Here is a 23,695-nt window from a genome sequence, read left to right on the forward strand (position 1 = left end):
TTAGTTTGGATATTTACTATTTTGTACAACACAATGACTGACTGGCATATATGCTGATCTACGTTTAGCTTTCTACGATACTGGAGAAAGTGTTTTCACCTTCTTCCACAATAAAATGATAGCCTATACTTAAAATCCTGTGCACCCGCATGTTTGTCGTCTTTTTACACCATTTGCACTTCCCATGCAGTGTCAGCTGGGGGCATATTAATGGTCTAGGAAGTCCACGAATGTAACTTATACAAAACGATTGATCATGGAAACGGAAATACGCACGCGGAGTGTTCTAATGATCACTAATATCTGCCTGGACAACTAGCACTGCGTCACTTGCTTATGAATCTGGTCTGGTTTTGATAGCCGTCCCAGTTGAAAATTTGTTACATGTCCCTAAAGGGCCAGATGAAAAAAAAGAAAAAATGTTTGGATTCGCCAATAGAGCGAGGTCGCATGTTCAGTGATCTGCGTACAAACAAAACATCACCACCTCACGAGCACTGTTAGATTTCGGTCAGGCAACAACTTAATTTTCCTCCTGATTGTTCTAGAATACTGGGAACCCGCAAGGTTACAAAGTTATACAGCGCGGTCTAGTATTCATCGAATGCCAGTGGAGTGTGACAGGTGCGAACACTGAATAGTTATCTACATATACACTCTACAAACCACTGTAGAGTGCACGGTACCCATTATTAGGATTAGGACTCGTCCCATTCATGAATAGAGCGCGAGAAGAATGACTGGTTTAAACGCCTCTGTGCCTGTTGTAAGTAGGCTAATCTTATCTTCGGATTTCTACGGGAGCAATAAGTAGTAGAAGGGCTACATTACTCATTCAAAGTTGATTCTTGCAACTTTGTAAATAGGTTCTCACGGGATAGCTTGCATCTACCTTCATGCGTTTGCCAGTTCAGTTTTTGCAGCATCTTCGTGACGTTCTCCCATGGGGTCAAACAAAAATTTTGACCGTTCCTGCTCCTCTTCTTTGTATACGTTCACTATCTCTGTCAGTCCTATTAGGTACGGAACCCATAATCCTGAGCAGTAATGTAAGATGGCTCGCACGACTTTTTTGTAAGTAATTTCATTTGTAGACTTACTACATTTTCACGGTATCCTGCCAATGAAGATTTGCCACCTGCTCACCCTGTGTGATCGTTCACATCCCTACAAATACGTTTGAGCTCAGACTATGTTGTAAGATTCAACAACAGAGGTATGACAAGGATATTGGACCGCAGTAACATGGGTGACTCCTGTTGCCCTTCTTGTAGATGGATGTGACCAGTGCTTTCTTTCAACTACTTGGCACAGTTATTTTGTTCGAAGGATCTGCGGTATATAATGGTTAACAGAGCAGCTAATTTAGCTGCAGATTCGGTATGGAATCTGGTAGAGATTCCATAGGGCTACGGAACTTTGTTACGATTTCAGCTGTTTCTCATCATCACCGACAGTAATAACTATTACACTCATCTTTGCAAAGGCAAGAGAATTAAAACTGGGTAATGCTCCTGGCGTTTCCTTCGTAAAGGAACATTTGAAAACGACGGTAAGCGTTTCTGTTCTGTCTCGCCTACGAGCGAGTGGGCACTTTGGCGGCACTAACAGACTTCACACACGATCAGACCTTTTTGGGGGTTTGTGAATGATCTTTGGACAATCTACTGTGGCTTCACAAATTATGCTATTGACAGCGAAATGCCTGTCATTCTGCATCCCCTCTATGCATACCTAAAGGCTTTGTTTCACACCTAGTATGCAGTAGTCGCTGCAAACTAAGCGATTAAGGACGTCGCGATTTCACCCAAATCGTGAATGCTATAAAACAGTTGTAATAAGCTGCACACCTCTTGTTATCCAAAGCGCCTCACTAAGCTGTAATAAAAGAAGTGGCACGGCGTGGAGGCTGCTCGTAAGAACTCGAGAATGGAGTAATGACATTTAACAGAACGCTCAAGGTCAAAGGCTGTCCAGAGGCGTCCTAAGCTATGGCTGGGTATAGCTTTCGTCGGCCAAGTTAGGCGTTACTTGAAGCGCTGGCATCAAGTTGGCCTGATTATTACAAAATTACTAATAATTATAAAATCATTACTAGAGAAACATCAAATGTGCATGTTACGCCTTGTTCCTTACGCATCGGACGCAACAGTCTTTAAACAATTACCCTAGTTTTAGCATCCAATAAGCACAAGATTTGAAGAATATAAGTAGCTCTCGTTTTTGTCATCGAAGTGATTCTCAATACAAGCACATAGTTAAAATTTGCTGTGATAGTACTGGAAAACAGGTGCCGAGTCCTTCACAATCGTTACCTTTGAATGTATGGGAAAGTAGATGTGTTCTTTTGACCCATCCTTTCAGAATGTTGAGTAACGCATCCCGAGAGTAACGCATCTCGAGAGAGAGAGAGTTTTGGAGCTTTCAACAATCATCACAAAATACAAACATAACACTAAAAGTCTATCTGCTAAAATGAGCGCAGCGTACTATAGTATGTGGACACTAATGTGGCACTTTTGGGTGGTGTTTTGAACTATGATGGCATCAGGTATCGTTAGACGTCGTGCCTGAACCACCAGGTTTACGGCACTGCCAACTGCAAGCAACTACGCGATAGCTGTCACCAAGTGCTTTGTATACTTCACTTTGCTTTAAGTGGGCAGCGTGGTTCGAAGTAAAATAGGTTTGCTTGATGGTCTCGCTCAAAGAACTGGACCCCAAAGAACATCTTATGGACGAACCAGAGCGCTAATTACGGGCAACAAACAGACAACACTCCAAAGACATTGTTGCTGTTGTTGCTGCTGCTGTAGTCTTCAGACCGAAGACTGGTTTGATGCATCTCTCCGTGCTACTCTATCCTGGGCAAGACTCTTTGATCTCCGAAAAACTACTAAAACCTACATCCATCGATCCCTTGATGCCGCAGAATGTTTACTATCAACCAACCCCTTCTTCTTCTTTTTCTTCTTCTTCTTCTAGACAGGTAGTGTCACAAATTTATTTGCTTCCAATTCTACTCAGTGCCTCGTCGTTAGTTACGTGATCTATCCACCTAATCCTCAGCATTCTTCCATAGCACCACACTTCAAAAGCTTCTATACTCTTCCCGCCTATACTAAACTGTTTGTCGTCCATGTTTCACACCCATACATGGGTACACTCCATACAAACACTTTCAGAAGAGACTTCTCAACACTTAAATCTATATTAGACGTTTCTCTTTTTCAAAAATGCTTTTATTGCCACTGCTAGTCTACATTCTATATCCTCTGCACTTCGACCGTCATCAGTTATTTTGCTGCCCAAACCGCAAAACTCCTCCACTATCGTAAGTGTCTACTCTCCTAATCTAATTCCCTCGGCATCAACTGATTTAATTCGACCACATTCCCTTTAACCTAGTTTTGCTTTTGTTGATGTTCATCTTGTATCCTCCTTTCAAGATACAGTCCATTCGGTTCAACTGCTCTTCAGAGTCTCTTGTTGTCTTTAAGAATTACAATACGCAAACCTCAAAGTTCCTCAAAGTTTTTATTTATTCTCCCTGATCTTTAAAGCCTATCCAAATTTTCCATTTTCCTTTGGTTTCCTTTACTGTTTGCTCAATATACAGATTCAATAACATCGGGGAAAGGCTACAACCCTGTCTCACTCCCTTCTCAACTACTGCTTCCCTGACATGTCCCTCGACTCTCATAACTGGCGACTGATTTCTGTACAAGTTGTAAATAGCCTTTAACTCCCTGTGTTTCACCCGTTACCTTAAGGACTCCAGAGTATGGAAGTAGAGAAACAAATTCCGGCACACAGACCTTAATTGAAAACTGCCCCTGAAGATTAAAAGGAATGATACTATCAAAACGAGCACTACATGCAATTATTTGGTGCACCTGCGTCGCAGTTGTGTGTTCACGGGATCGTTTGGTCACATGAAGTATGTCAAACAGCGACAACAGGAAATATGAGCGGTGCTAGTCCGCTCGCTTCGAAAGGCGCCTGTGCCCTGGAAAGCGAGGAATGCGCCGGCCTCCAGCGCGCCACTCGCCAGCTGCTAATTGGCTTCCAAGAAGGGCACCGCCGAGCTACGCTGCACCAGTTGTCCCGCTCAGTGCACATATCACGCCATCTTGTACGGTGGCAAACGGTAGAAAAAGGAGTTAACACGCTTCCGAGACCCGGGAACGCGTAGTTAACATACCGATCAAAATACGAGCCGGTGTGTTGAGGCGGCGTCGCGTTCACAAGGGCGCGGTGGGAGGTCGTCACACGTGGGAGTTATCGCGCTCTCGGCCTCTGACCACAGCCCATAATGTCAGCGAAGCACACCTACGCCAAAACGCACCCGCTGTGCGCTGACGTCGGGGAAAACCTGCAGAGCGCCAATTAATAACTCTGTTAGCAGACTCCTCGCAGCAGCCCCCACCCCCCTACCTGACAGTGGAGGAAAGTTCTAAAATTTTACCGCCAACAGCTGTTCCTTACGAGGAACTCAAACCGTAAGGATTGCAACTATCCCCTCTGCAGCACATCGGCCTCTAGTATCCAAAACTTAGCAGGCTTATCTTATCAGGAGCGGCCGTGTACTGTGACGCAAACAGTTTGGCTTATCGAAACGACGCTGATACGGGAAACTTTTACAGAAATTTCTACAGAGTATGCATATTTACCGAGCACTGCTGAAGTCTGCTTTACTTGCGAATTGGTGGGTCGTATGTCGTGAGGGACGCACAGAACTTGGGTCTCTGCTCGATATTCTTCCCACTTGAGAAAACTGATTGCGTGTGCCCTCCCGTGAACTGGTCACTCAATGTAATCTCTCATAAGATTTCCAATACTGCTTACGCCTCCATTGAAGCTACACTGTTTCTCAATCACGACATCTCAGAATTCAGGAGCAATTTTTGATAGAAAACGTTATGTAAATCCACAAGTAAGGATTCCATACATGTATACCATATAGAGAATGTGTCCAAATTGCCAACGCGTTTGCCGTGCAATATTGTAAGGCTGTTAATTTCTTCCTGTTGTTCTTGGCGCCACAGAAAGAAATACAATTGCCCGCGAATCAATCAGTATTTACTTCGAGTAACAAGTGGTTAATGAACAGCTGATGACTGCAAAGAAATTAATGACAGCTAATTTTTCTTACTCCAAAGAGAACACTTTCCGCACATGGTGCCTCTTCATGTATATGAGCAATGGCTGAAATGCAGGCAGATGGTGGAAAAATTTGCCTTCTGATGCCTATGACTGAAAGTACAATCGATTTCTGGGGTCGTAATCACATTGCAGTTTGGAAGTAACCGAGTAAGTTGCTCTTTTTCATTAGAAATAACACGCCTCGCCATCTTACACTTCCTGTGATCAATGACTAACAACAAAGCGTCATATTTCGCCTTTCATTCGCAAGATTTAAATCGCTTGGCATTTTTCTGGGTTCGTGAAACGGCACATATTATCGCTCTATTCATCCCCTTCCTCTATGCTGCTGACAGTTAGCAACATGTGTTGACTGCACCCAAAGTCGACATATCAGCCACCCTGCTATCCAACTCATAGTTTTAACTTCTCTTATAAGTAACATCGTGTGTGTGTGTGTGTGTGTGTGTGTGTGTGTATACGAGAGAGAGAGAGAGAGAGAGAGAGAGAGAGAGAGAGAGAGCTGAGAAGTTCGATGTCCGTCGATTGCAGAAGCAAGACCAATTTCCGTCTCGTGATTTTTTTACGACGTTCCTCAAAGCAATGGCGCATTACTGTAGTCACCCGCTCTAAAGTGCTATAATATTCGTTTGCATTAATACTTTTTCGCACTACATTTTTTCTTAACACATTTTTTTCTTGCGCTAGGCCTCAATAGGCAATAAATCAATTATAGCACAGAGTTCGCTGGCATTACAAGCCAAGTTCAGTTTTCATTAAGTCTGTCTTCTCTTCATAGAACTAAGTGGACCCTGCTTTACTTTCTTCAAAGAACAAATCGTTTTATTTGCATCGTTCACTGCTGCAATAACAATTCCAAACTATCTATATATTCTTTGCATTACTCGTGGTAGCTCACAGGCCTCAGCGCTACGAAGAAGAAAGTCGTCTATAGCAATGTGTTTTTACAAAAGAGGAAAATTTACGTAACGATCCGTAACATTTAGGTACTTTCATAAAATCACACTTAAGATAACGTGAGTGACCAGACCATTATTAGGCATTATTTAAGACGCTTGCTTTTTAATTCTGTTGATGTAACTTTCGGTTGTTTACGTTGTTCATTGTAAGGATTTGAAATGCAATTAGTACTGCACGGATTTTAATGACATCGAAGTTGGAAGGCACAGTTGTACTTGCGTGTATATCAAACAACGTATCTGCTTCAAACGATAGTCGAGAAATATGAACGTAGTAACTTAATTGTGTGACGTGATCGTTGTGAATGTGGATATCCGGTAACTGTATCAGCTACATGGCTATTACGCTGTCAAAACGTGCCACAGTAAACGGGGTCTTTAACACGTGCTAGCGTGGCGACTCTTGACCCGACGATGGTCCGTGTAAACGCTACAGTTGTATGAAATGTATATACCAGAGTTTGTCCAGCAGTAGGAAGTTAAATTGTGGGTTGCACCTGAACAGCACAAGGAACAACACAGGATAATTTGCCCCTGACCTACATTAAATTTCAGACAGTTTAGAAATGTCTTATTCAGTGGGTGGGATAAGAAGCTGTTTCCGGTAACCCACCCCTAGTTTCTGTTAATATTTTTCCGAAGTGCAATTGTCACTGTTGAGTGGAACTTCGAGTTCCATGGACTACATAATCTACAGCACCCGGAAAGAATGAACAGTTTTGTATAACCTAGGTAGAAAAAGTACAATCTATTTTTAGGATTCACGCGCTCGCCATCCCTCAATTCTTCGAAGACGCAGCATTATTATCCCCATACGGAGAGTTAAGTGAGGCTTTTCCTACTGTAGTTTTATTTTTAGTTCGCCAGATGTAAAAAAAAAAATGTACGAAATATTCATTACCATTCAAGCAAACTGGAAGGAAACGTTTATCCGAAATTCTGATTACATTTTAATACACCGCTGTTTCGATCAATGAAATCCCTTCTACAGAGGCCCAAGACCGTGTTTTAAAAAGCGAATAGTTGGGGCAGCTGTGGTAATCGTACTGGTCTGACGCGGCGTCTCACAAAGACATGCCTGTGTGCATTACAGCACCCGGAAAGAATGAACAGTTTTGTATAACCTAGGGTAGAAAAAGTACAATCTATTTTTAGGATTCACGCGCTCGCCATCCCTCAATTCTTCGAAGACGCAGCATTATTATCCCCATACGGAGAGTTAAGTGAGGCTTTTCCTACTGTAGTTTTATTTTTAGTTCGCCAGATGTAAAAAAAAAAAATGTACGAAATATTCATTACCATTCAAGCAAACTGGAAGGAAACGTTTATCCGAAATTCTGATTACATTTTAATACAACGCTGTTTCGATCAATGAAATCCCTTCTACAGAGGCCCAAGACCGTGTTTTAAAAAGCGAATAGTTGGGGCAGCTGTGGTAATCGTACTGGTCTGACGCGGCGTCTCACAAAGACATGCCTGTGTGCATTACAGCACCCGGAAAGAATGAACAGTTTTGTATAACCTAGGGTAGAAAAAGTACAATCTATTTTTAGGATTCACGCGCTCGCCATCCCTCAATTCTTCGAAGACGCAGCATTATTATCCCCATACGGAGAGTTAAGTGAGGCTTTTCCTACTGTAGTTTTATTTTTAGTTCGCCAGATGTAAAAAAAAAAAATATGTACGAAATATTCATTACCATTCAAGCAAACTGGAAGGAAACGTTTATCCGAAATTCTGATTACATTTTAATACACCGCTGTTTCGATCAATGAAATCCCTTCTACAGAGGCCCAAGACCGTGTTTTAAAAAGCGAATAGTTGGGGCAGCTGTGGTAATCGTACTGGTCTGACGCGGCGTCTCACAAAGACATGCCTGTGTGCATTCGGTTCGTCGGTTCGTGATGTGTGTGTCGGGCGGTGTGTCATCTACCACAGTTGAAAGATGCGAGACGCACGGCCGCGACTACGACATACAGCCACCAACAACGCGACGCCTCGACCGCAAGTGATTTTAAAACTTGACAAAACAACCCTGTTTATGGACCAATGTTTCGGACGCTGCTTCAGGTGGCCTTCGTCTGGAAGCACACACACACACACACACACACACACACACACACACACACACGTTTACAACAGTGGCCGACACACTGGTCTTTAAATCAATTTGATGACGCGGTTACACATCTGGAATGTTATACTGTGCAGTTCTGAAAGGTATTTCCACTTTGCGTTCTGAATCACACCACAACCTAATATCTCTCTCTCTCTCTCTCTCTCTCTCTCTCTCTCTCTCTCTCTGTGTGTGTGTGTGTGTGTGTGTGTGTGTGTGTGTGAAACAAACAGATACGTGGAGCGAATAGTTATAACACAGGAACAGAGAGAAATTCTGTGACTGCCTGTTCGTCCAAATGTGAAAAACCTTCTAGTTACTTATTATTAACCTGGACGCCTTACCACTGCATGACGTGGATAAATGAAGGCCAATGCACATAAACATGACCAAAGGACGATGAAAACAATTGTAGCAAACTTCTGGGGCTGCTATGTAACCTGAGTGTTCGGGGCTAATAAGGTAACAGTATGAAACGAGGAAGATACGTAACTACGTAGATTTGTCGCGAGGATCCTATGAAAGTGCAATGCACTTACACTAAGTGCGCTGGACAGCCGTGGAGGAAATTCGAAAACGCGGAACTGCGGTTCTAACAACTTAGTAGAGCTCGCTGTAAAGTATACCACAGATGTTCAGGTAACTTAACGCGAATAGTTGAAAAAAGGTGGCGTTCTCGCTGATCCCTATCGGATCAGTTTACGTCGTGGGGTTAGAGAGAACAAGACGGAGGCAGCGGCGCGTACGTAGGTAGGCATGCACTTTTCCCGCGCTCCATTCGCGGATATAAGAAGGCCGAAAGTGACTTGTACTGATAGTACAATGGCTTGTAAATTATGTATGTAGATGTAGCGCGTGATGTGACTCAATCCGCTGCTCAGCACTAAGTACTTCCTCGGTGTGTATTATTTCCATTTGGCAACGTCTCAAACTACATCCGGTCCGCGCGCTCTCATCCGGTAAGCTGCGGTAGTCGGTAGCTGTCGCTGCAAGTCGAGCAATCGATACGGCGCCGGACACGGCAGCCGGCAGCGTCGGCAATGTGGCAACGAGGCGGACCCGGCGCGGCGGCCGCGCTCTGACTCACGGCCGCCCCGACAGCGGCGCTGCGCTGCTAGGCCAGCAACGTGCGCCGACGAGTAGCGTCCCGCGGCGTCAATTCATCGCTGCCAGGCGCGCGTGCTCGCCGCGCCTCGCTGCGGACGGCGCCGCTTGCTTTTCAATCCTTTCTGTACCTCAGTCGGGGAGTTTCACGTATCAGCCAGCACTGTCTGAATTTAATTGTTCTGGATTCCCCATGTTTATATTAAACAAAGAGAAAAGTTCATAGTCGTGGTGTACGGCAATACACGCCCGTACGAAAACATGAAGCAGAGCCACAATCGAGAAGGTACATGATCTTCTTCTTCACTCGAATTTTCAACAACCAAAGCACCATATGCACGCATCCTTCGTAACGAATGATCAGTATGCGTGTGGTCATTATTTCGCGTATCCATACCGGAGTATGAGAGAGAGAGAGAGAGAGAGAGAGAGAGAGAGAGAGGGAAGTGTGTGTGTGTGTGTGTGTGTGTGTGTGTGTGTTTGATGCTACTTTATGGCGGAAAACAACTGAGGTCGTAAGCGCCCGTGTCATAACTTAACTTGGTCAATTACCGGATGAAGTTGAAGTCGATAATACAGCCTAATCGACTGGATTAGAGGGATGACTTAAAACTGTCACTTCCCCTTTGAGGAAGATGCGCAAACGGCTGAAACATTTCCTTCGCCGTATTACTACGACGAATAAAAAGTAAAACATGATCTACAGCTCGTGTCGCATCTGCTAAAAAATGTGACAATTCAGATGGCACACATGCATTAAAACGTAAACGGTTATAAAATAGAAATTTGGTCAGAAAATGGCATACTGTCAATGATTGCTTGCAGTAAGCACACAGTGGTTGAGGTCTCCACTTCAATGACGCTGACAAACGACAGTGGCCAACATGCATTCGACCTAAAAGCATCTCCACGCGACGAGAGGAGCGAGAGTCGTGCAAGCCGTTGTTAGATGCTTAATTTCCCGGAGTTTCTTCCTATACAGAGAAGACCTGTGTTCATTCAAGACGCCACAGGGGCACAAATTTCTTACGTGAAGCAACACAGGGATCATCTAAAGGGACAGAATGGCTAGAAGGCTTTGGTAGTCGTACCGCAGTCTTGGAAGTAGTATCGGCAGTTCCATTCCCCCACACTCCGACATGACCAAAGACCCATATGAGCATCATGTTGGCTAGATCACACGCGAGCGAGTGGAGGCATTCGTGGATTCGTTGTACTAAGGAGTAGTATGTGGCTCTGTTCCGCTCCTTGACACCCCAAAAGTTTTAATTCCCACAAGCTGCATCAATGATCGCGAATCGAACAGTAACCTAGAAAGTGAAGAATAAATTACTTTCGTCTATGATCACTAACTTTTTAGGTCCTAAGACTACCAGTATCGGTCAGCAATGACCATTTTTAGATGTTTTAAAAAGATGCCGTAATATAGTGGAGCCATAGTGGCATCGTCAAAAGATAAACACAAAATCAGCTCAGCATTGTCACATATGTATATACAATATACTGGAGCCATTTTTTTCGAAATGAATCAGTCACTTGTGGAACTCTAGCACAATATTTACAACTCGGGCTTCTTGATCATTTCACGGCGTCATGAGACTTCATGTGCCATTGGCCTTCGATGGTGCGTGCACCTTCACGGCTGCATTTTCTGATATCAGCAACAAGTAAACACCCCCCCCCCCCCTCCTTTCTTTCTTTCTTTTACTCACCACGAGGAAAAAAAACCATTACCTCCGTATACACAAACAACTCGCATCAACACTGCCGTGTAAAAAAAGTCCGCTGTTTTGAAACTTCCTGGCAGTGCCGGGCCGAGACTCGAACTCGGGACCTTTGCCTTTCGAGGGCAAGTGCTCTACCAACTGAGCTACCCAAGCACGATTCACGCCCCCTCCTCACAGCTTTACTTCTGCCAGTATCTCGTCTCCTACCTTCCAAACTTTATCATATAATACCCGTAAAATAATTATGGTAGGTCAAATTATAAAAAAGATAGACTGCTCTTCAACATGTAGTGGAAATGCTAAATCGTAGACAGGCACAACGAAAAGACTGCTGAACAAGTTTGTTATGTTTTCGAATTTAGATTGGCAGAAAGCTATCTTGTTCGTCAGTCTTTTCGTTGTGCCTGTCTGCGATTTAGCATCTCCCCTATATGGAGTGTAGCGGTCTCTCGTTTTCGTAATATTGTCGTTATTCCACCCTGGATTTTCCACTGTTTGATAATTAAATGACTTTATCTGCCATTTTATTTCAAGAATGTGATACAATCTGATTAATTATCAATGAATAACTGGCTTTTAACAATCAGATTTAAATATTCTGAAATTTCTACTGTCGTCGCCTAAATTACTTCGCACGAAATTACAATAATTTCGTATTTTCGAAAACATTATTGGAAGTATCAGCGATTCAAACATAATTTTTGAAAATAATTATAACAGTGTAGATCGCAAGGCAGATTTATTCAAAGGTGACCCGTTTCGATCATTACATGACCGCTGAATGGCGGTAGTCATCTGCTACTGTCATTCAGCGCTTCCTGCTCCATACACAGTCGTTGCTCATCAAAATGGCTAGGTCTGAAGACGATCTTGTAATGATCGAAACCGGTCACCTTCAGGTAACTGTGCTCTGCGTTCTATACTCTTAGAATTATTTTCAAACACAGTAATGTCTGTTTCTCGTAGGCCACATGGTTAAGTACGTCATTGTCCTTCCATCGATTCAAAGTGAATTAGCACAGTAAAACTTCACGTGAAGGCATGTTACACAAAAATTAGTATTCTTGTATCGTAACAACGTCTTACGTGCGAATTACCTCTTCACTTCCGGTAGAATTTTCTGATTTTTATTTCTACATCATTTTTTAAATCTCTACAGCAGACTTACCTCAGCTAGATATAAACACCAGATTTATGTACAAGCTCACTACCGACCTACGCTGCACATTATCACATTGTAATGAAGTGCTAACAATAAAAATATATTCCTGACGCTTCCGACGCTACCATCCCAGAAATCACCTTGAAATCTTATTGACCAATCCCCAAGCTGATTATTATTTTACAAATCCATATCTGATAAAGCGTTAGTGACCCGGTTACGTATGATAACCTGAATATTAATAATTATGAGATTCCTCAACGTAAGTGTCCATATTTGCTATACAACATAATATTTCTGTACGCGAAAACATTTCTCCGTAAGTGATTTTGATTCTTAAAAATCTTAGAAGCTAACACATGATGGAGCCACACACGCGTGTATGAAAATGCTGAATGCAGTTATCACTGTCCCCGTGTTGAGCTGAGGGGATAATGCTATTTCTTATAGACGGGTGGGAACTCATCTATTATTGCGCAATCGACCACAGCCACGTAACGATGTGATAATACGATGATGGCGGTGGGGAGCGGGGGCAAGCCACAGCTTAGATCGAGGGTGGTCGAGCACATTGATCTCACTCGAGAGGGGAAACGCCCCAGCCAAGTGTCACAAGCTAATGAGATGACGCCAGAAGGTACGAAATCAGTTACGGAATGAGTTAGTTCTAGTTGAGCGCGCAATTACGGTCAAACAGTTACAACTGCATTGGCGATCTCAGCTAAGAATCACTTATTTGAACGGTAATCAATGAGTTGGCAGGCTGTGTTCCTCTTTGGAAATAATTTCGTCCCGATTAACGATTTTTGCACCATTCCAATAAAATTGTCTCCAGTGGAGGGCTATGTTACAAGGTTCCCTAACTGATGTTATTACTTCCCTCAAAGGATATTGAGTAGCTGCCCTTATGTGTGTACGTTCCCCTCCTCGAATAATACTGTATTTTTGGATAAAACGATTGTCATTCTGCCTTGCCAAAACATCAAAATATTTAAAAACGTTAAATTCAGCACGTACAGATGATGGAGAAAGCTTAAAGTTCAGTATACTTATTTGATCACAGCGGTTTATTAACTTGCCGACAATGTTACAAGTTCTAGCAGTTTTGTGTGGCAGTCACACAAACACTAGCTCTGGGGAATTTCATACAGCATACTGTAACACTCAGAAATGCCTCCTTACAAATTAACAGTGAACCGTGTCTTTCCGCTGCACAGAATTAGTGACAAAGAGAACTAATCAAACGTAAGTAGCACTTTTAAATGCTGTCATCTCGCGAACAACTCTCAATAAGAAACACTCGACTGTTCGTTGGAGAGAGAGAGAGAGAGAGAGAGAGAGAGAGAGAGAGAGAGAGAGAGAGAGAGAGAGAGAGAGGGGGGGGGGCAGCAACCCATGCCCACAGCAAGTGACCTGTGTGTATTATCGTCACTGCCGACAAACTACGGTCCCGTCGGATCAATGCTCGGTACGTTCGAACATACAAATCATTCATACCGAGTATTAGCTTCAAACTGCACTGCTGTTGGTCGTAACTTCCATTTATGATTTATTTGTAATAATAAATTCGATCAAATGGTTCAAATGGCTTTAAGCACTATGGGACTTAGCATCTGAGGTCATTAGTCCCCTAGACTTAGAACTACTTAAACCTAAACTAACCTAAGGACATCACACACATCCATGCCCGAGGCAGGATTCGAACCTGCGACCGTAGCAGCAGCGCGGTTCCGGACTGACGCGCCTACAACCGCTCGGCCACTCCGGCCGGCCCGGCCAGTATACCTTCGAAGAACGTTATAATTACGTTCATTGGGGACGGGCGATGTTCACATAAAATTTTATAGAAATCTGTCAATGTCCAGAAGTTAGGCGAGTTGACGCAGAAAGACCCATAGCGAAGTTCACTGCACAGTTATACTTCGCACAAGGAAACAATTCAAGCGTACACTGATCGAGTAAGGACATCGGTATGTGATGCAACTGCAGACTAATTCATGGTCTTATTAGCAAAATAATGAACCAAAGCACAGGAAATCCTTTGTTCCGACAATGACCGTTGTAGCACAACGCTAATATCGCATAAGAGGATATCTCATACCCCTACTCACCACATGCAAATCTTACGTCCGTTGTACGGTCTTATTTGAATATTCTTCTTCCACACAAGCTTGCGGGCGGCAGCAGCAGTTCGCTATTTGCATGCTCCCCCCTCTGACGGTGTTTCCCCAACAGATGCAAATGATAAAAAATATTTGCATGAAACTGCTCTTCTATACGAACAATAGCAACGCCGCCTTCATGACAGAATATCCTGATATCCGAGAATCATTACCTTCGTTTATGGAATATCATTTAATTTTTCCGTGCTCCTGAACCTGAACACGAGATGAAATTAAATTCACATAAGGCAGATAACTCACGTAAGGCAGACAATCTCTCTCTCTCTCTCTCTCTCTCTCTCTCTCTCTCTCTCTCTCTCTCACACACACACACACACACACACACACACACACACACACACACAAAAGTGACACACCTGGTACAGGTAGGTAGTGCCTTGCTTTCATGCCTGACGAGGCTGTATGTAACACGTAGTGCACTGTGTACGTTTCTTCGTTTGCATCATAACAAACAGCCCTTCTCATTAGCTGTTATGTATAAACCAGGATTTCATTCTGAGGGTGACTTCATATACATTATGTTGTCAAATACGGCAAGGCACGCACCTGAACGCGAGTCGACTCTGCTTCCATGTACCTTGTCTGTAACAGTGTCTAGTACTAACTTGTAGCATTCACTCAGATTACCTAACGAAATGTTCCTGCATTACACCATAATGCTTGCGGATACCTGAAAATTGGACAGTTAACGGTCTTGGCGATATGCTACTGAAATGAAAAGATCGTATGGCATTTACTGGCCGGGATATCTCCTTCGGGGTTCCGCAGCCGAATTGCAAGTCTTTTTAGTTGAAGCCACTTCGGCCACTTGCGTGTCAATGACGATGAATATGATGGTCACACAACACTCAGTCCCCTGCCAGGAATCGAACCCGGCCCCCCTTGCATGGTAGGCGGTAACGCTGCCGCTACGCTACGGAGGCGGACTGATATGGTACTAAGTCGTCATGTCAAATCTATGTAAGTGCAATCGTATGCAGATCAATGCAGGGATGTTGCCCTGGTACAAATCAACCAAATAACGAGCAATAAGAAAAGGTACTGTAATTTAATATAACCATACTTATTTTGTGACGAAGGAGATTTGCACTTACTGAAGGCTAGGCCTTACACTGTGTTTATGTATCCTGATCATTAAACTACCACATTTTAAAATGAAAAGATCAGCATGCTGAAAACCTAATACAACGACGTCGCGTGCGTTTTGTACGGCTTGCAATAATGACAAACCCATTCCTCGGAACTGGAACGCCGGTGTGTTAGCGTCGGGTAAACGTGACTACTACTTCGCTCCCTCCCCTCCCACCACAGAGAGTTAATGGACGATGACGCTTGGGTTCGCTGCGACCATGAAGCGTGACCAAGGACGCGGAGGAGTGAGTTCTCTTTTTTCCTCCTTGCGGTACGCCCGGTAGCCACAAACCGAAAAGGCTCTGTCTGTACAAACGCTGTACAACATATAAGGTATACTTGGATGAAGTGACTTTGTCCCAGTTTCGTGTCCTTGCTATTTTATCGTTCTCCTACAACGAATAAGCTTTTACAGCATCAGCTTAATATGTTACTTGCATTTTTTCCTCTTTTTCCCTTCTTTTTTACGATACGGGTTTCATAACCAGTGCAATGGGTGGGTCCAACTAAATAAATGAATGTTTCATATTTTATGCTTGAGAACAATGCGAACTGAAGAATTAGTACGGCGTTGTTGGCTGAGAGACACCGCGGGGTTGTTTAGCCATCTAATCGAAAAGGGTTTTCTTTCACTGCAATGTCGAGCTGGATCCTATGAGCGCCTACTGCATTTAGGTCATTAATCGATTTGAGTACACTGTGGAATCATGTTTACGGTTTATAATTAGAAATGGGGCAGAGTGAACCCCTTGAGCTCTCCTACATTACTTCAGTGACAGCCGGGATTAACGGCCCTATTCGATAAACTGAACCCTACCAACGGTGTCACATACCCTCGCATAGTTGAGGCACTGCAGAGAGGTCTGGATTTTTATCGAGGATATCGGCGAAGTCTGATGATCAGGCACTTTAGGCCACTCCATCTCCTCTACACTAACGGGATATACACTGACGATGAAAATTTCTTCCATCGTCATGATTCTGAAGGGCGACAGCAGAGTCGAGCGCAGCCTCCGTAAAGCGTGCACCAGTGGCCACGGCTACGGAGGCGGATATCACGATCTAACAGTCTTAACAAGTACTTACGAACTCGAGTTCTAACTCCCTCCATAGGTCGAAAAGACTATGTAGCGACAGTATTTGGTTACACGCATTCTTTCACGCGTAAGGAGGATTACAACATCGGGGCCAACAAAACGAGTGAAAATGCGATGAACTACTACTTGATCAGGTTTTTCGAAGTAATATACAATTTGTTCCTTATAACAGTAGCATTTTTTAGTTTTTTCTTCGTTCATAGCGTAGTACTATGGGCCACAAAGAGACATGGGGTCAGAGACAGATACAATCTATACAACCCGTATATACTAATTATTTCAATAAATAATTCTTGTGGCTTATTGATGGCTGCATCTGTAAACCACGTTGACACAATTCAATAGTATCCCTGTCTTTTCTTAATCTGGAAGGACGTATCACTGCTGTCAACTTGATGCTGCGTCTTCAAAGACCATTTTTAGTTCGCATCAGTACCGCACCGACAAGGAGTTCTTTCCGTAAAAACGAGAAACTTTGACTCCTGGGGACTGGAGCTACTCAACATACAGTTTTCCAAAAAACATTAAATATGCAACTAATAAATAACGCCCACTTAAGGGGCTCCGGAAAGGCTCAAAATCAAGAAAAGTTCAATTTTTACTTTTTTGCGTTTTCTGAATCTGCAGACTATTACCTTTTAATAGATATATAATTTATTCAATTCCGAAGACTACAACTATTTTTAATTTTTTTTTGAAATGTGTTCTACATGGGCGTGACCCACTGTGGCGCTGTTAAACTGCTGTCAAATGGTGTTATTATTAACGTCCGTGTTCATCAGGTACATTTTAGTGATGTGAGATAAAGTATGTGTTGTGGCTAACCTGTGATGGTTCAATATATATCGCTGGTGTGATTGTCGATTGTTTCATGTTTATTTACTCTGTCGTTATCTCGAAAATATTCGTAATTAATTCTGTTTCTTGAGTCTCTGTTTTGTTGAAGTATAATAATGAGTAAAAGTAAAGTTATTAGAAATCCTCTGAAGGCTTTTAAGAAAAGGAGAAATGTTGGAAAGCCAAAGGTATGTGTTATTACTGTAAACAATAAAGACGATAACCAAGTGAGTGAACCTAACCTCTCAAGTACACCTGCCCATAGCAGTCAAGGTGGGAAAGAAAATACTTCACAGAAGAAGCTTGGTTCAATGAATGAAAACTATGAATGTTTTATGGGCGAATCGGATGTGAATGAAATATTTGATATGTCGGTTCTCAAAGGAATTTTTTCAAACTGTGTAAGATGTATTCATTGTAGTGAAGTTGGTCTGGAACTCTCCATAATAAAGCACGTAGGCCTTGCTAGTGAAATACAACTGAAATGTGATAAGTGTTCATACATGACCACCTTTTGGAACAGTGTTGCAGTAACTGCAACTGAAGAAAATGGTAGCAAAATCTACGAACACAACAACGAGCGATGCTTGCTTTAGACAAGGAACGCCTTCGGGCTGCAGACAGGGCTGTAAAGAGTCTAGAAATACAAGCAAGAGTAAACAGGAGGAGGAACAAGAGGAAGCTGGAGGAGTAGTTTGCAGAGGATGAAGATAATCCATCCTATGGACCTGGAATGCACTAAAAAGTTAATCCAATCTTTGTCGCTCGATTCCCAAAACTTTTATTTTCTCATACTAATTACATGTTTTCTAAGGATCTTCCAAACATATTTGTTTCAAACTTTCAGTAAATGTTACACAGTACCTTCTGCATAATTTAACACAGCCTTTTTCCAAAAAACTGTATATTTTTGAATATATAAATAAAAAATTGCAAAAAAATGTTGTGAATTTTCATTACAATTGAAAAAAAAATCATCTTTAATAACTGAACTAAAATTTTGTAAAATCCCTGTGTTAAGTTGTAGCCCATTTTCCAATAAATAATCTGTAAAAAGTTCAATTTCCTACCTCAAATACTTTGTGAGGAAAGATGTAATTTATAAGCGTTATTTTAACATTGCAAGTATAGAGCGTTCCGGAGCCCCTTAACTACATTCTGTAACCGTGGAAGCACGACCAGCTTTAGAGCAGCCACCAGCGCAAAATAGAAACGAGCGAACAGGTATTGTGTTGTAAAGCGAACGTCGCAGGCGTTCAAATGGTTCAAATGGCTCTGAGCACTACGGCACTTAACTTCTGAGGTCATCAGTCCCCTAGAACTTAGAACCAATTAATCCTAACTAACCCAAGGACATCACACACAACCATACCCGAGTCAGGATTCGAACTTGCGACCGTAGCGGTCGCGCGGTGCCAGACTGTAGCGTCTAGAACCGCTCTGCCACACAGGCCGGCACAGGCGTTCACACAATCTCAAATGCGACACTTTGGATTCGACGGTAAGCACAATCACTAACACAAGTTCATGCAGCCCAGTCTACGAAGGCCGAAAACGGTCGAATAATGGAGAAAATTCGTGCAGTCGAAAATTTTTGCATTGTGGTAAGATGGAGTGCTACACACAACATAAAAATCCTGACCGCTGTGGTGCGACCGCGGGGGTCGAGGGATGGGGGGTGTTTAAAGGTCTTGAAAAAGAGTACAACCGCGGCTTCTTGGGAAAACCTCACCCAATCCAAATTTAAACTACATCAACCTACAAAAGTCATTCATTTTTTCTCTAGGATTAATGGTATCCGCGTTCCAAGGCACGAAAGAATCCTGATGATTAAAATAGTCAATAGAACGAAAAACCATTCCGAGTTGCGAATTTTTACTTTTTTATTCATTAGATAACTATAATGTTACTTCAAATCCGTCTTGATTGCAAATTTTTTTTATTCACATGACCGGTTTCGGTTCATTCAGAACCATCTTCAGATCTGATATTTCAGTTACAGGAGTAACCCGTCCAAATCCAGCAACTTTCACATGCTACGTCACAAAATTTTTTTATATTTATATTTTTTATAAAAAAAAATTATGTAACGTAGCATGTGAAAGTTGCCGGATTTGGACGGGTTACTCCTGTAACTGAAATATCAGATCTGAAAATGGTTCTGAATGAACCGAAACCGGCCATATGAATAAAAAAATTTGCAACCAAGACGGATTTTAAGTAACATTATAAAATCACTGACTGCTGTTATCCTATAAGACATTAGATAACTAGTTTCGGGGCGAAACCCACTTTGGGTCTCGGCCCGAAAAGTCATCGAATGAATAAAAAAGTAAAAATTTGCAACTTGGACTGGTTTTTCGTTCTACGGGTTAACAGAAGTTGCTGACCCAAGGTACTCCAGCTCGAAGGTAGTTCGGATTAATAACAAAGACTAAATATGTCTACCACGTCCAAGAACAGTGCCGTCCGGGAAGGGTAACTTCCTCCACCACAAGCGCTGTTCAGTGTTCAGTTTACAGACAGACAACACTTCTCAGCATTTCCTGTCCATTTCTGTTATGTGAGTTGACAAAGTAACTTGACTGCGTCGAATTTGAAGCGAGTATTTATTTGCAGTTGTTAAGCGAGATTTTATGTAAAACACTCCCCAAAAAAGTGTAATTATGTCAGCGATCTATGTAGTGTTGGCGGGAAAGGGATTCGAATGGTAAATTTCGACCCTCGTTACCTTCAATCGTTGAGAGCATATTGTAAGGCCATATATAACCGTGTTGTAGTCACTTGGTGGTGAATTAATGAATGACCATAAAGTTACTGTACTTCTCTCGCCATTAATGATGTTACCGAAAGGCTCCGTAAATCTCTTCCATTTATGAACTGCCGGTATTTGTAGATGTGCTGCACTGTGAGGAGCGACATACTACACATCCACAGAATACCTTACAGGGTGAAATGGAACTAATCATGTTCTAGTCTAGAACAGTACTCTGCTGTAATGCACTGCTCGACTTTCCTGAAGTTCCGAAACAAGTGACTTACTTCTGACACAGAGCGAGCAAATTTCAGCTTCTGGGCCTCTTCAGATGTTGGAGAATGTGAGGCTGATGTGATGCTTCTAATAGAACACATGCTATAAAAAGTATTAAACTTGCTTATGGCGGAGAAAACGAAATCGACATTGTCTATACATACTGACAATACGTTACACTTGGGGCAGGCTCTTCAGTGTGTTACCAGAGCTGAGTTTTAAACTGAATTAGCGCTCACTGTGGGGTAAGTCACCTTTCATGGAAGAACGCTATACCTGTCGTACAAGATGAATAAGAATCAGTTTCCGCTCTATCAGCGTCGAATACTGTGCTGAGATTTATTTAGAATCCATTCAATCGCGTCCCTTGCGCTAGTGTTATTAATAAGCCATATATATGAGGGTTGGGACTTGAATAGTGGCAACTATTTATTCACAACCGATACATGTGTTACATGTTTGCACCTGTTACTGTCCTTCAAAGTAGTCACTAGCGTTGTGTAGAATCCGTTGCCGGTGATGTGGAAGGCTTAGTATACCGTTAGCAGAGCCTGTTCCATTGAAAGTGCTAATGGAGCGGTCTACTGCCTGTCGAATCTCTGGACCAGTTCTGAAGCAAATGCCATGAAGTAGTTCCTTCATCTTCGGAATCAAATCAAAGTCACAAGGACATAAGTCGTGTTACTGTTCGTTTTTGGATCACCTGCAACCAGCTTTGCGAAAGATGCGGCGACACTTTCTGCGCAACCAACCCATGAAATTCCACGACAAGACGCGGGCGCATACAGCGCAAGCTGTGGCTTCTCCGTTCGGTCGATGGCATTGGGAAGTACTGTACCATCCACTATACTCCCCGGACTTAAGTCCTTGTGACTTATTTGATTCCTAAGATGAAGGAACCACTTCGTGGCATTCGCTTCAGAACTGTTACAGAGATTCGAAAGGCAGTAGCCCGCTCCATTAGCACCATCAACAGAACAGTCTCTGCTAACGGTATACTACGCCTTCCACATCGCTGGCAACGGGTTCTACACAGCGCTGGTGACTACTCTGAAGGACTGTAACAGGTGCAAATATGTAACACTTTTTTATCGGTTGTGAATAAATAGTTGCCACTATTTAAGTTCCAACCATCGTATTCCATGCTTTGTTAACATACTTTGTGAAAAATAAAAAAACCCTCCCCCGGGCGCGTGTGCGCACAGCATCGCCAGACGTTCAAGAGGCGAACTGCGGAAAGGTTGTGGGGCGGAGAGAATGAGTGCCCGCCCACAATCCGCATATCTACCTTCCCCCATATGTGTACCCTCCACCCACAGCCCCTCCAGTCCATTACACAATATATCCCTTAATACCATTCTATTGCACTTAGACGTGGTACGCATATTATCTGTTCTTAACCCACTTCATTAACAATAAGCATATACCATTAAAAACTATTTTTATAATCTGAAATTTTTCAGCCCTCTGTAACGCAGAAACTGTTAGTCCTATGGGGGAAAAAGGAAACGTAATGTAGTTTAAGTTTGTACTGGGATACATTTCCGCTAGAAGACACAGTTTTCAAGTTGTTCAAGATAAACAAAACAAGCCTCAAATAACCCCCCCATGCCACGTCCTCCACAGGTCAGGATTTTTAGTATGTTATTCATGGAACTCCTTCCCATTACTGTGCAAAAATTTGCGACTAAGTGAATTTTTCCCCTAATTTTCCTAAGCTGACAGGATTATAAAAGGGACAGGGAAGAAGTAGTGATCTGAGGCCGGCAGCACGCGAGTTATCAGGGTCTTTCTATGTAATTCTCAAGTGAGCGACTTGTTGGTAAGTAAAGTGCCACTGCCAAGAAGCGCATTGTATAACAACAGATGTAGTTGGGTCGAGGGTCCGAAGAAGCTGAGGGATATCGCGATTCCGCCCGACAGCTAAACGTCACTGCGGAAACCAGTGCTTGTTCATAACAGCGGGTAGTGTAACTGTATCCCAGCATAACGCAGGCATCTAACCAGCAGTTTCTCTCTCACCCCTGCTGATCCATATCAACTGACGTGACGTAACAGCCAGCGTTATGCAGTCTATTGCAATGAATACTCTGTCATTATTCCATTCTTGTATTTCCTGCAGAAGCATAGTCAATAAACAGACTGCTGAGTGTAGCAGTATGCTCCAAAATATGCTTTATTTTATCGATGGTGTCTTGCAGTGTTTGCATTTCAAGAAGCATCGTCGAACAGCTTTGGTGTCGCGTCAAAAATTATCCCCGAAAACCTGTCACAGTCTCTGTGAAAACAATACCCTCTGAGCTTTCTAGCGTCGTATGGAACCATACTTTATTACTAGTAGCATGCGTAGAACTTTTATTGTACTGAACGGTGGAGCAGTTCGCTTCGTTTCGAAACTTCAGCGACCTCTTCTATTAACACACACCGACGCAGCCGTCACACATCAGCCACAACTAATCCCAAGGCTCATAGAGGCATCTGTACGGGTCTTCTGCAGATGAACTCGATCGATTGACTGATGCATCCCAGTCAAATGGGATTGCTCGGTATAGTCCGTACACGCGGACTCCTATTACTGTTGCTGCCGGTGTTTCGTCCCTCATTACCTATTATGGACCCTGAAAAGCTGAAAACAAGAGGGCACTTTAGTATTGGGTTCTTTACAAACGGCTTCAATGAACAAACCGACAACTTCAGTTGAATATTCGTCTTAACATGCCACTTACGGTTCCCAATCGACAGAGCCGTCTCAGACATCGTCTTCTTTGAAGAGAGACGTCGTTAACTTCGCCTAATTCGTCGATCGTAAATATAAGGAGAAAAAGAAAAAAAAACACAAGAAATGACTAAATACTCGTTATGACCCATTCCTTGCGACGGAGAAGCCGAAATTGTTCACCAGAATCTCTAGTGCGAATGTTAGTGTTCATCAGCTTTCACGAGCTCGTAACTTTTTTAAAAAATATGCCTGTCCACAAAGACCTCTTAGTTACACATACGTAGCGAAGAAAGTTGTTCGCAAACTTCGAGCTATAGCTACTACCATATCGGACACAGTACACCTTTATGATGATCATGCAGTGGATATTCTTACCACATGCCGCCTGGGATCAGTCCGTTTCCTGATAAACATTTTTCCCCAAGATACAGCGAAGTCTTCTTGTAGGAGCCGGAAGTAAATG

General features: G+C 42.8%; 1 protein-coding gene and 1 non-coding gene across 2 annotated transcripts in view; both read right to left on the reverse strand.

The window, feature by feature from the left end:
- Nucleotides 1–23,695, reverse strand: part of LOC124777998 (histone acetyltransferase KAT6B) — a 281,082-nt gene that overhangs the window by 234,600 nt on the left and 22,787 nt on the right. The window lies entirely within an intron of this gene.
- Nucleotides 11,152–11,226, reverse strand: Trnas-cga. The gene has a single exon. It is a non-coding gene; the product is annotated as a tRNA-Ser (tRNA).

Source organism: Schistocerca piceifrons, chromosome 2 (genome assembly GCF_021461385.2).
Source record: "Schistocerca piceifrons isolate TAMUIC-IGC-003096 chromosome 2, iqSchPice1.1, whole genome shotgun sequence".
Lineage (NCBI taxonomy): Eukaryota > Metazoa > Arthropoda > Insecta > Orthoptera > Acrididae > Schistocerca > Schistocerca piceifrons.